This window comes from Tachyglossus aculeatus, chromosome X4 (assembly GCF_015852505.1).
Source record: "Tachyglossus aculeatus isolate mTacAcu1 chromosome X4, mTacAcu1.pri, whole genome shotgun sequence".
Lineage (NCBI taxonomy): Eukaryota > Metazoa > Chordata > Mammalia > Monotremata > Tachyglossidae > Tachyglossus > Tachyglossus aculeatus.
The window spans coordinates 23477931-23490174 of NC_052098.1; positions in this window are offsets into that span (position 1 = coordinate 23477931).

A 12244-nucleotide genomic window follows, 5' to 3' on the forward strand; every position below is an offset into this window, starting at 1 on the left:
AAATGGAAGCAACTGCCAAGGGGTCAGCTGGATCATTGATGTGGGGATCGAAGTCCCCAAGGATTAGAGAGGGGGAAGGAAGTGAGAACAGATAGGTGAGAAAACATCAGAATCATCAGTCAATTTGTCAGTCATATTTTTTGAGCGCTTACTGGGTGCAGAGCACTGTACTAAGCTCTTGAGAGAGTACAACAGAGCAATAAATGGACACATTCCAAGTTCCCAATAAGCTTACAGCCTAGAGAGAAATGCAGCAGAAGGACTGGGACGGCAGTAGATATGAGCAACTATAGTAGCTGTAGTGGGTAGAAGACAGGTGACATTAGATTCAAAGGAAGAGACAAAGGGAGCCAAATAGTAAAAGGAACATTGAGGTGGTGAGGAGCAGGCTGGCTCTCCCCTCTTTTCCTCTCAAAAGGGAGAGTGGGAGAAGATGAGTTCCCCCTGAGAGAGGACACTGGGGAAGACAGTGGCATAAGATCAGAGACAAGTCCCTGACATGGCGAGCAGGAGAGAGTGAGTCAAGAACAGGCTAAGAATGTTCTGAATAGACTCCTGGAAGCTATTTTCATCCCCACAGTTAATTACAGGCTCAAACAATGCAATGTAACAGGTGGCCTTTAGGAGATCTCTGTAGCAGATGGACCAGCCTGGCAGGCAACACGTCATAGAGCACTATCACTATCATATCACTATCATAGAGCACATCACTATCTTTTGAGCAAAGGCTTTGCAGAGATCTTGATACTAAGAGGGAGGAATGAAAAAGAGAATGGCCTTATATGGGATGAGCCATTTAGTGCAGCAACCCAATACAGAAGGGAGTGGTGGACATACAACCATCTTCAACCACACTCCCATGGAGGGACAAGATCTCCATGGCAGTACAGTCAATTCTTCTAGACTGTGAGCCCACTGTTGGGTAGGGACCATCTCTATATGTTGCCAACTTGTACTTCTCAAGCGCTTAGTACAGTGCTCTGAACACAGTAAGCGCTCAATAAATATGATTGATTGATTGACTGATTTTGAAAACGAAGGGCAGCTTCATCGAAATCAGCCCACATCATGGATTCGACGATTACCTTATCACACAAGAGATGGTAATGAGGATTGAATGAACTCTAGTTGTAGAGACACTTCGAATTAGCTAAGGCATTAAAGGTTAATTGGTCACTGAGTAGAATTCCCCTTTGGGCCCAAATAACTACCCTCCGCTTAGCAATTTGTGCACTCAAGGATGCACGTTAATAGTTTCAGGTTTCCATCGGTGGCCCGAAATACTAATTTCCTCTTCTTAATTACTTGAATTTCTTCAGGGAGTGGATGGGCTTGCATGGGTCAAAAACTTTGTCAATTTATTCATCTCAAAAGCCTTATGCTTTTAAATAATAGATTTAATTTGTAAATGGATAAAATTGTAAAATGTCCCTTTACATATTAAGCTCACCATTGTAACCTTCGTACATCATTACCTCTTAATTTTATTATATGTTTTCAATGCAGATCTTCACCCTCTTGTAAAATCCAACGGAAGGACATTTTGTGCAGTAAATTTCATCACCTATTATCATATTATCGCTGAATAAACACCATCCTCTAAAACAGGGCCAAACCTAGAAAGAAATCTCATAAAGCGTGACAGATCAATTGCAAACGAAAAAATAGGAAAACCCAAAGAGTCAATAATAATGATGATATTTGTTAAGCACTTACTATGTGCCAAGCACTGTTCTAAGCACTGGCGGAGGTAGGGGGGTGGATAGGTAATCAGGTTGTCCCACATGGGGCTTACAACCCTAATTCCCATTTTATAGATGAGGGAACTGAGGCACAGAAAAGTGAAGTGACTTGCCCAAAGTCACACAGCTGACAAGTGGCAGAGCCGGGATTAGAACCCATGACCTCTGTCTCCCAAGCCTGTGCTCTTTCCATTGAGCCACACTGCTTCTCTTAGAATTCCGTTTGTAAGGAACACCAATGATGTACAAATACCACAGTTAATAATAATAATAATAATGGCATTTATTAAGCGCTTACTATGTGCAAAGCACTGTTCTAAGCACTGGGGAGGTTACAGGGTGATCAGGTTGTCCCACGGGGGTTCACAGTCAACCCCCATTTTACAGATGAGGTAACTGAGGTGCAGAGAAGTTAAGTGACTTGCTCAAAGTCACACAGCTGACAATTGGCAGAGCCAGGATTTGAACCCCTGACCACTGACTCCAAAGCCTGTGCTGTTTTCACTGAGCCACCCTGCTTCTCAACACTATTGAGAAACACTATTGGCATGGAAAACATCGCAAAATAAGAGGATATGTGAAACATCTTCACTATTCTACCAAAGCTCCACAGAAAAGAGTAAATAATTCCTCAATTTAGGACTCCTATATTTACCTTTACCCTCCTTCAGATAATAATATCCATTCATATTGCTGCTTTAACAAAACTTGGGTTAACAACACTTAATTTGCTCTATAAAACTGATTACCTGCTTGAGTCCTGCACAATTATTATTATCATGATGATTCTTACTAATCCATAATGAAAATAATAATAACAAATGTCTGTAGCAACAGCAGTGGCATGAGCAGTGAGTTTCCAGCAGTTTCCAGCAGTTGTTGAAAAAATAGAGAATAGAGAGGGAGTGGAAAGACAGGATGGGGACAAGAGAGCCAAGCATTGGGAACAAGTGAGGGCTGGGCTCCGGAAGAGAACAGGGGAGCGGTCAGGATTACTCTCCTGTTGAATCTGTAAATGGAGAAACGCAAACAACAGACACTTGAAAGGAGGTGATTGATGCCAGTGACGTTTCGATAAGCAGTGAAATTCCATCGGCAAGGGGAAGGGATTGCCTAGTGATGTTATATTGCCACCTTCTGTGATATCAGCTTACAGGTGTGTGTGTGTGTGTGTGTGTGTGTGTGTGTGCAGTGTGTGGCAGCCCCTCCCCAGAGGTCTGGAGGAGAGAGAGGGAGAGACTCGATAGCGGGTTAGAATACCCCTTCCCCAAATAGCTTGTGAGCTTTCCCGTGCTTTGTACAGTGCTTTGCACACAGTAAGTGCTCAATAAATATGAATGAATGAAGAAGAGAACCACTGTCTAAGGAGTCCAAGGAAGGAGGCAGACCAGGTCTGCGAAGGAAGACAAACAGATGAGGCAGTTCCTCTCCCATAATTCAGACATAGGAGAGAGAATATCCCTCCACAAAGAAGAGTGGATGGTGACAATCAGAAGTCCTGGAGTGAAAGAGAGTCTGCCCTCCAAAGGGTTATGGGAAGGAAAAGTTGCATTTCTTAGACGAGCCAAGGAGAAAAATCAGTGCACCAGCTCTCCAGGAAGTGCATGGGGAGCACCGTACTGTAGGAGGTGGAGCTGTGAGAAGGGAAAGAGAAGCCTCATGGCCTAGTGGAAAGAACATGCGCCTAGGAGTTCATTCATTCATTCAATCATATTTATTGAGAGCTTACTGTGCGCAGAGCACTGTACGAGTTGGAGGACCTGGGTTACAATCCCAGCTCTGCCACTTTGCTGTGTGACCATGGGCAAATCACTTAACTCCTGTGCCTCAGTTACCTCACCTGTAAAATAGAGAAGAGCACTGTGAGCCCTATGTGGTACATGGACATTGTCTAACCTGACTAGCTTGTATCTGTCCCGGTGCTTAGGACAGTGCCTGGCATGTAGTAAGCACTTCACGGATGCCATTAAAAAAGAAGGAAAACCTGACGAAACAGTGATGTTAACGGAGATGGTGGACCCCCAAAGCGCCAGTGAGAAAAGAAGCGGTGACACCCTCTGAAGAATTAGAGCTACAGGATGCAGACTAACAGACCTTTCTATGAACAGAAACCAGGAAACGTAGTACCTAGCTCCAGAGAATCAAAAATACCAGAGAGCTTCCTTCCCAAAATAGCATGGCAGTACTAAAAGAGCTGGGGATACAGGATGAGGTGCCATTCTCCAAAGAGCCACCCAGGAGAGGAGCCCCAGGTAGTGAGGTAATAGGAAGAAAATCAGAAGATTCTGATCCGGTTCTTCAAGAAGTTAAAGAGTGAGTGGAGATACTTGAAAATCAAATATATTCATTACAGAGGACTGGAAAACCAAATAATAGGGTTGAAGTAAAATTCAAGAGGCACTGAATTGGAGCTTGGGCTTTTTATTACATGGGTTAATTAAACAAAAGGGAACAGTCAAGAGCAGATATTAAAGGGCAGGGACATTCCCTCTAGCAAAGTGGTGTGGGGTTATAATCAGGGCTTTTCTGTTGTTGTTTTTTGCTTTGTTTTTTGTTAAAAAAGGACTAGTTACCTCCTTGTAGCTCCTTGTAGACAGGGAACATGTCTACCAACTCAGTTCTATTGTCATAGCGTACTCTCCCAAGCACTTAGTTCAGTGCTCTGTTCACAGTAAGAGCTCAATAAATTTGATTGATTGACTAATTGATGATCTACCCCAATAGTTAGCATAGTGCTTTAGCACAAAGGTAGCACTTGGTTAGGGAATTAGTGGAATTCCTTGGTGATTAATATATCACATTTGCAATCAAGGATGAAAAAGAAATAATCTAAAGGATCAGTTAATTAGTTGCTTGTTCCTTCAGTGAAGACGTTAGAAAGTTGCCTATTACTAAATTGTTTTTCATAGCAGGCAGATCAGAAATACTGGATTGAACTGAACTAAGTAAACAGGATATCTTAGACCAAATTCATAAGCTAGATGTACATTACTACATAAATCAGCTAGAGTAGAGAGCCTGGGTGTTACAGACTGGTTGACCTCACTTCTAGGCTTTCTAAATGGAAGGATCGTAATGAAGAGGATCAACAAACACTTAAAACAGCATGGCGTAGTGGATAGAGCATGGGCCTGGGATTTAGAAGGTCATGGTTTCTAATTCTGGCTCTGCCACTGTCTGCTGTGTGACCTTGGGGCAAGTCACTTCACTTCTCTGTGCCTCATTTACCTCAGCTGTAAAATGGGGATTGAGACTGTGAGCCCCACTTGGGACAGGGGCTGTGTCCAACCTGATTTGCTTGTATTCACCCCAACCCTTAGTACAGTGTCTGGCACAGAGTAAGCGCTTAACAAATGCCATTAAACCAACACAATATTTTTTGGGAAGGATTGTATGGTTTCTGTAAGAGGAAACCATGCTTCAATTAAGCATGTGGATAAAGGGAAAATCTAATATACTTATATTTTCAAGAGTCCTTTGACAAGGTTCACACCAGTGGCTTTTAAACAACTATTATAGTAATGATGGTATTTGTTAAGCACTTACTGTGTGCTGAGCACTGTTCTAAGCTTAATAATAATTACAATGATAATATTTGTTAAGCATTTAATAGTGTCAAGCGCCGTTCTAAGTGCTGGGGCAGATACAAGGTAATCAGGTTGGATGCATTCCCTGTCCCACATGGGGATCACAGTCTAAGCAGCGGGAAGGACATGCATTGAATCCCCATTTACAGATGAGGGAAATGAGATTCAGAGAAGTTAAGTGATTTGTCCAAGGTCACACAGCAGGGAAATGGCAGAGATGGGATTAGAACCCAAGTCCTCTGACTCCCAAACCAGTGCTTTTTCCATTTGGCCATGCTGCTTCTCAGAAAGGTACTTGTTAGGTCCCTTTTAGGCTTAGAACAACAATAACAATAATGGCATTTGTTAAGCGCTTACTATGTGCCAAGCACTGTTCTAAGCGCTGGGGTAGATACAAAGCAATTAGGTTGTCCCGCATGGAGCTCACAGTCTTAATCCCCATTTTACAGTTGAGGTAACTGAGGCACAGAGGAGTTAAGTGACTTGCCCAGAGGGACGCGGCTGGTAAATGGCAGAGCCAGGATTAGAACCCACAACCTCTGACTCCCAAGCCCTGGGTCTTTCCACTAAACCACACAGCTTCTCAATGTAAGAAATGTGAGGATGGTGAGAGACTGTTCCATTACAGACAGGACAGGTTGTAAACAAAGAGTAAGATATAAAGGAATCACTTTTTCAGAGGTATAGTGAGGTACTCCAAGAATCTGAACTAGGACCAGTTTTATTTGACATTTTCATAACAGAACTGGAGGAAAGAGTGCACAATGCAGTCTACAAGGTTTCAGATATCACTCTTCTAGATGGTTAAATACCATGCTGATGGAGATAAACTACTGGAAGAGCTCATAAAACAGAATGAGTGGGCAGAAATGTGGCAAAAGTGCTTCAGTGTATGCAAGTGTAACTTATTGCACCTAGGGAACAATAAAGCCAACTATGCCTACAGTATGATGGTCTATAAGCTATAAATTACTACTCAGAAAAGAGATCCTGGCGTCATTGTTGACAGGTCCCTAAAATAATTGGTTTGATGTGTGACAGGAGTCACAAATGCCCAGAAATTGCTGGACCTCCTCACTAGGGGTTTGAAAAACAAAACCTAAAACTGTGGTCCATCTGTATCTGGAATACTGGCTAAAGTGCCAGTTGCCACATCTTAAGAAGGGCAGAGTGGAGATAGAAAAGGTACAGAGAAGGGGAATGTAGCAGTAGGAGGAAAGGGATTAGAACTCACCTGTCTGAAGAGATGAGAGGGTGTGTATGATGTGGTCAGAGTGAATAAAAATCCCAGGGTGGTTCCTTGATAGATTGGTGCATTTTGTGCTAAGGAACATCAATCAGGCTAAATCTTTCAAGGTGATCCGATAAATGCATGGTTTATAGTGGCTCCTGATCAATCGTCTTCATGATTTAAATTACAAACTCATCCAATCCTGAGACCACGGGGCAGTGCCAGGGAAAGAAGGAGGTAGGATTTTCCATGACCCAGGATTCTGGAGGAAGGGACTCCGGCCGACCGAGACCTCCCTCGGTATTGGGCAGGCAGATCGGGGGCAGCTTTGAATTGAAGATGGGGGTGGGTGGAGGAACAGCGGAGTATTTAAGAATGATGGTCTTCTCCCATTTTCAATTATTTAGGAAGTAATTAACAGGAAGCTGCCCTCCGTTTGATTCTCTTTCGTATCTCTCCCAGGTCCCTTCTTCTGCAGGTGACCGCATGTGGCAGGGCAGGGGGGCAGAGTCTCTGGCACATGGTTTTGTCCACCAGGGATATGTGTGGATTGCAGGGCAGGGGGGATTGGACCAGGGAGTGGGCCCACAGCTCCAAGAGCACTTTCCTGGGTCTCTACCTTCAGAACTGGACCCTGTGGCAGGGGCAAGTGTCAAAGGCTTCTGAGGCCCTTCCTCAGTGGTCTACACACAGTGATTACTCAATAAATACTGTTGATGGATTGTAAGACGAGGAAAAATTCCTCTTGGGTTAGAAAACTCCTATCAGCTTACCTCCTGGGAACAAAAGGGGTAGGGGACCAAATGACAGGTGCAAAATCATATTCTGGGCAAGGTTTCAAGATGAGGGAAAAGGTAAAGCTAGGTTCTCTGTATTAGCATTTATTTTGAGAAACTTGAGGTTTAGACCCCAGTCCTTTTTGAATACTTGAGGGAGCTCCCAGGAGAAATGATGCATTATATTCCCCCTGCCCCCACAGCCCAAATTGGGCATGGGGGCAGAGTCAGTACAGTATGAGGCGGAGCACGGCCTAGTGGAAAAAACCCGGGCCTGGGAATCAGGAGATGTAGGTTTTAGTTCCCACTCTACCACTTACCTGTTTTGTGAAGTTGGGTAAGACTCTTAACCACTCTGTGCCCCTGTTTCCTCATCTTTAAACTGTGGGATAGGAGCTTGTTTCTGATCTGATTATCTTGTATCTACCCAAGTGCTTGGCACAAAATGAATGCTTAATGTCATCATTATTTTTGGAGGTGAATTCCGAATAAATAAGGCAGGGCTTGCCTTGGAAGCAGTTACCTTGGGGTCTGAGGAATGGCAGGATTTTTAGGGGGTCAAAGAGTGTTGGCTTATAGGCAGAGAACGTCTACCAAATCTAATTTTTGTACTCTACCAGGCTTTATAAATATGATCATCATTCCAACTTCTCCATCCCTCTCTCTCCCTTCCTTTGAAGCCCATATCATCTGCCAATACCATCCACTCCATATACTAGTCATGGTCATCTATTGCTCCCAGGTTCCACCTCCAACTTTTTGGACCATTTTGATCCCTTTTTCACATTCCTTCTCTCTTTCTACATTTCTACATTAATTCTTGGGGACTTCAATATGCACATGGTTGTTCCCGGTGACTCGTCCGCTGGCTGCTTTCCATCACTCCTCAACTCCACTGACCTCCTGCTCCACCCCCACCTCACCCAATAAGCAACATGGACACAAACCTTGATCTCATCATCTCTAGTCACTGTGCAATCTCTATCCTCACCAACTCTGAAATCCCTCTATCCAACCAGAACCTCCTCCTCACCGCTTTCCTTCTCCAAATATCTCCAGATATATTTCCAAATATCTTCTCCCCACAAATCTGTCCTCTTCCTCCACATTGACCCCAACCAGTTTTCTCAAGTCATCATGTCCTTTAATCTCCATACCAAAGCTACCTTCCCTTGACAACCACATTGACACTTTCAACACCACCCTCTCTACTAAATTCACCTCAATCGCTCTCCTATCCCTTCGTGTCAATTTCATAGCACTAGTCCTCCACCCTGTATCACCTCTATAGTCCACTTCCTTTGCTCCCATGCATAAGCTGCATGGCGGAAATCTAGATATTGGTCTGACTTTGTCCACCTCGAGTTTGGAACAGGTTCACCCTTGTCTCCTTTAACTTGGACTGATGTCTGTATTTCCTCCAACAGCACTCTCTGGTTCATGCACAGGAGTGAAAGAAGCATACTCTGCAGGTGATCCAGGTCTGAGATTTAGTACGATATATGAGTTCAGTGAAGGAATAGAAGAGTGAGTGATTTGAGTTCAGTAGAGAGGGTGGTGTTGAGGGTGTCAATTTTGAGGCTATGGAGACTAAATGGGGTATGATGACTTGAGAAAATTGGATGGGGTCAAAAGATTGGAAGTCTGTGTGGGGGAATAAGACAGATTTGTGTGGAGGGGGAGTGTGGGAGAGAAGGCAGGTGAGGAAGTTGTGGTCAGAGGGATTTGGGAGTTGGTGAGAGAAGAGATTGTACAGTGATGAGAGCTGATGAGATCGAGTGTTTGTTAGGGAGTGGGTGAGGTGGGGTGAAGCAAGAGGTCAGTGGAGTTGAGGAGTGATAGCAAATGGGCAGTGGAAGGGTCATCAGGAACATCTATGTGGATATAGAAGTCTCCGAGGAACAGTGCAGAGAAGAAATGTCAGAAAGGGATAGAAATTATTCAGAAAGATGGAGGTGGTGCATGTGGGGGATTGGATGTCAGTGAAATACTCAGACAGTTGCCATATGATGAGCTAAGGTGAGGCAACCCAAAACAAGAGTTCAGAGGAAACATTTTAAAGATGCATCAAAGCCCAGCCTCAGGCAATGTGCCATTGCAGCTAAAAGCCAGGAGACAACTGCCACTGACAGATGGACCTAGAGCATTGCAATCAATAAAAGAATGTTTTTTTGAACAGCCACTTCTAGAGGACTGTGAGACAAAAAGGAAAGCAGAAAAAACAATGCCTGGAGCTGTGAACTTCACATACAACAGGACAACAACAGATGAACTTTGTGTGACCACAATAGTGTCAGTCCTGTATTGGCCTTTTCTTTTTCTTTTCTTTTTTTTTTTGATGGTATTTATTGAATGCTTATTATGTACCGGGCAGTGTACTAAGCGCTGGGGTGGATACAGGCAAACTGAGTTGGACACAGTCCCTGTCCCATGTGCAGCTCACAGTCTCAATCCCCATTTTACACATGAGGTAACTGAGGCACAGAGAAGTGAACTGATTTGCCCAAGGTCACACAGCAGATAAATGTTGGAGCTGGAATTAGAACCCACTGTCTTCTGACTCCCAGTCCATGCTCTATCTCTTCATCATCCTGACCTAAATAGGGAGTTTTAGAAGCCCTACTCTGATTACTAGAGGCCACAGGAAACAGGAGTTCAAATTACTCCCTCTTCCCCTTAGCCTGCCTTCTCCAGCTGTTAGAGCAGGCTTATTTGTTGTAAGTAGAACAGTATAGTATTGCCCATAACATTGCCTGAGAAGCTTCACAGGGCGGCCTAAACCCGGGCGGAGGGAGAGAGAGAAAGAGAGACACCCCATTGCTTTGCTTCCTTTTCTGCTCAACTCGCCTTGTATCTCCATCTGCGTGGAGTGGACAGTCTATCCGTCTCTTGTGATAGATGGTTTGAGAGGCTCGCCACTACATGAATAGGAATTTAATTATTCTGCTGAACAACTCTCAATCTACATTTGCAGCCTTCTGAATTCCCAAAGTGACGGGCAGAGGACATTCTTTATAAAAGCTTTCTTATTTGAAACTGCATTGAGGGCAAGACTATTTTAATCAGTCTTTTTCTGATGGGTCTATTTTATATCATTTATTCAACTGTTCCTTGTTTTGAGGTATATGTGCCCATAGGTCTGGGCATTGAACAGGATTTTATAAATTGAAAAAGCTGAGATAAAAATTCCTGGACATCATCTACATACAGTTCCTTCCTAGGGTACTAAAGCAGTTTCTAAAGGCAAAATTTAACAAAAGATAAATGATGTCTGAATTCAGCATGGAAAAATGATAGTGGAAGGGATATATTTAAAAAAGAATCTGAGAATGCATGAATTGGGTGCTGAAAAACCATTCAATTTTGGTAATTAAACCAAGAGCTAAAAACCTTAATTAGGAGTAGATATTACCTATCTAAACCATGAAAATGTAAACTTATATATTGGCTATTTTCTTGGAGGGGCCCTGTAATCCCCGATCTGGCTGGCTCTCACATTTAGGAGAGGGAGGAAGAAGTCAGGAGTGTCACTCCATGGTGTCCCTCCCTGAGAGAACTGTAAATAATAATAATAATAATAATGATAATAATAATAATAATGACATTTATTAGGCGCTTACTATGTGCAAAGCACTGTTCTAAGTGCTGGGGAGGTTACAAGGTGATCAGGTTGTCCCATGGGGGGCTCACAATCTTTGTCCTCATTTCACAGTTGAGGTCACTGAGGCACAGAGAAGTGAAGTGACTTGCCCAAAGTCACACAGCTGACAACTGGCGGAGCCGGGATTTGAACCCATGGTCTCTGACTCCAAAGCCCGTGCTCTTTCCACTGAGCCATGCTGCTTCTCAATAATAATATAACAATAATGGTATTGGTTAAGCGCTTACTATGTGCCAAGCACTGTTCTAAGCACTGGGGTAGATACAAGGTAATCAGGTTGTCCCACCTGGGGCTCACAGTCTTAATTCCCATTTTACAGATGAGGTAACTCAGGCACAGAGAAGTTAAGTGATTTGCCCAAAGTCACACAGAGGACAAGTGGCGGAGCCAGGATTCATTCATTTATTCAATTGTATTTATTGAGCGCTTACTGTGTGCTAAACACTTGGAAGGTACAATTCAGCAACAGAGACAGTCCCTGCCCACAATGGGCTCACAGTCTAGAAGGGAGGAAACAGGCATCAAAACAAATAAACAGACATCAATAGCATTAATGTAAATAAATAGAATTGTAGGTGTATACACATAATTAATATCAATAAATAGAGTTATAAATATATACACAAGTGCTGTGGGGGGGTAGAGCAAAGGGAGCAAGTTGGGACAATGGGAGGGGGAGCCGAGGAAAAGGGGGGCTTAGTCTGGGAAGGCCTCCTGGAGGAGGTGAGCCTTCAGTAGGGCTTTGAAGGGGGGAAGTGTGATTGGCGGATTTGCGGAGGGGTTGCATTCTAGGCCAGAGGGAGGACGTGATTAGAATTAGATTAGATTAGAACCCATGAACACTGACTCCAAGCCCGTGCTCTTTCCACTAAACCACGCTGCTTCTCTCAAGGATTGAGGAGGAGCAGCGAAGGGGACCAGGTGGTTAAAAGAGATGACCTTTGGCGATCTCAGAAGTGAGGGGTGGTGAGCCGTGTACCTGGGAGAGCAGGATACAGGAACAACGGTTTGTGCTGTGACCCTGAACAGACACAAAGCAGAGGGAGGACTCAGAGAGTATCTTAGATCAGGGTTAGGATACCCTGGAGATTAGGGGATTCAGAGTCAGGACTCTCGAGGAACAAGGGTCCTGCTGCTGAAGGAGCAAATGGACCCTGAAAGACCCCATCATCTGAATGAATTGAAGAGGGTGAAACAAACCTGGCACACCCCGAGAGAAAGGGGTAAGGATCTGAGGAATGTGAGCC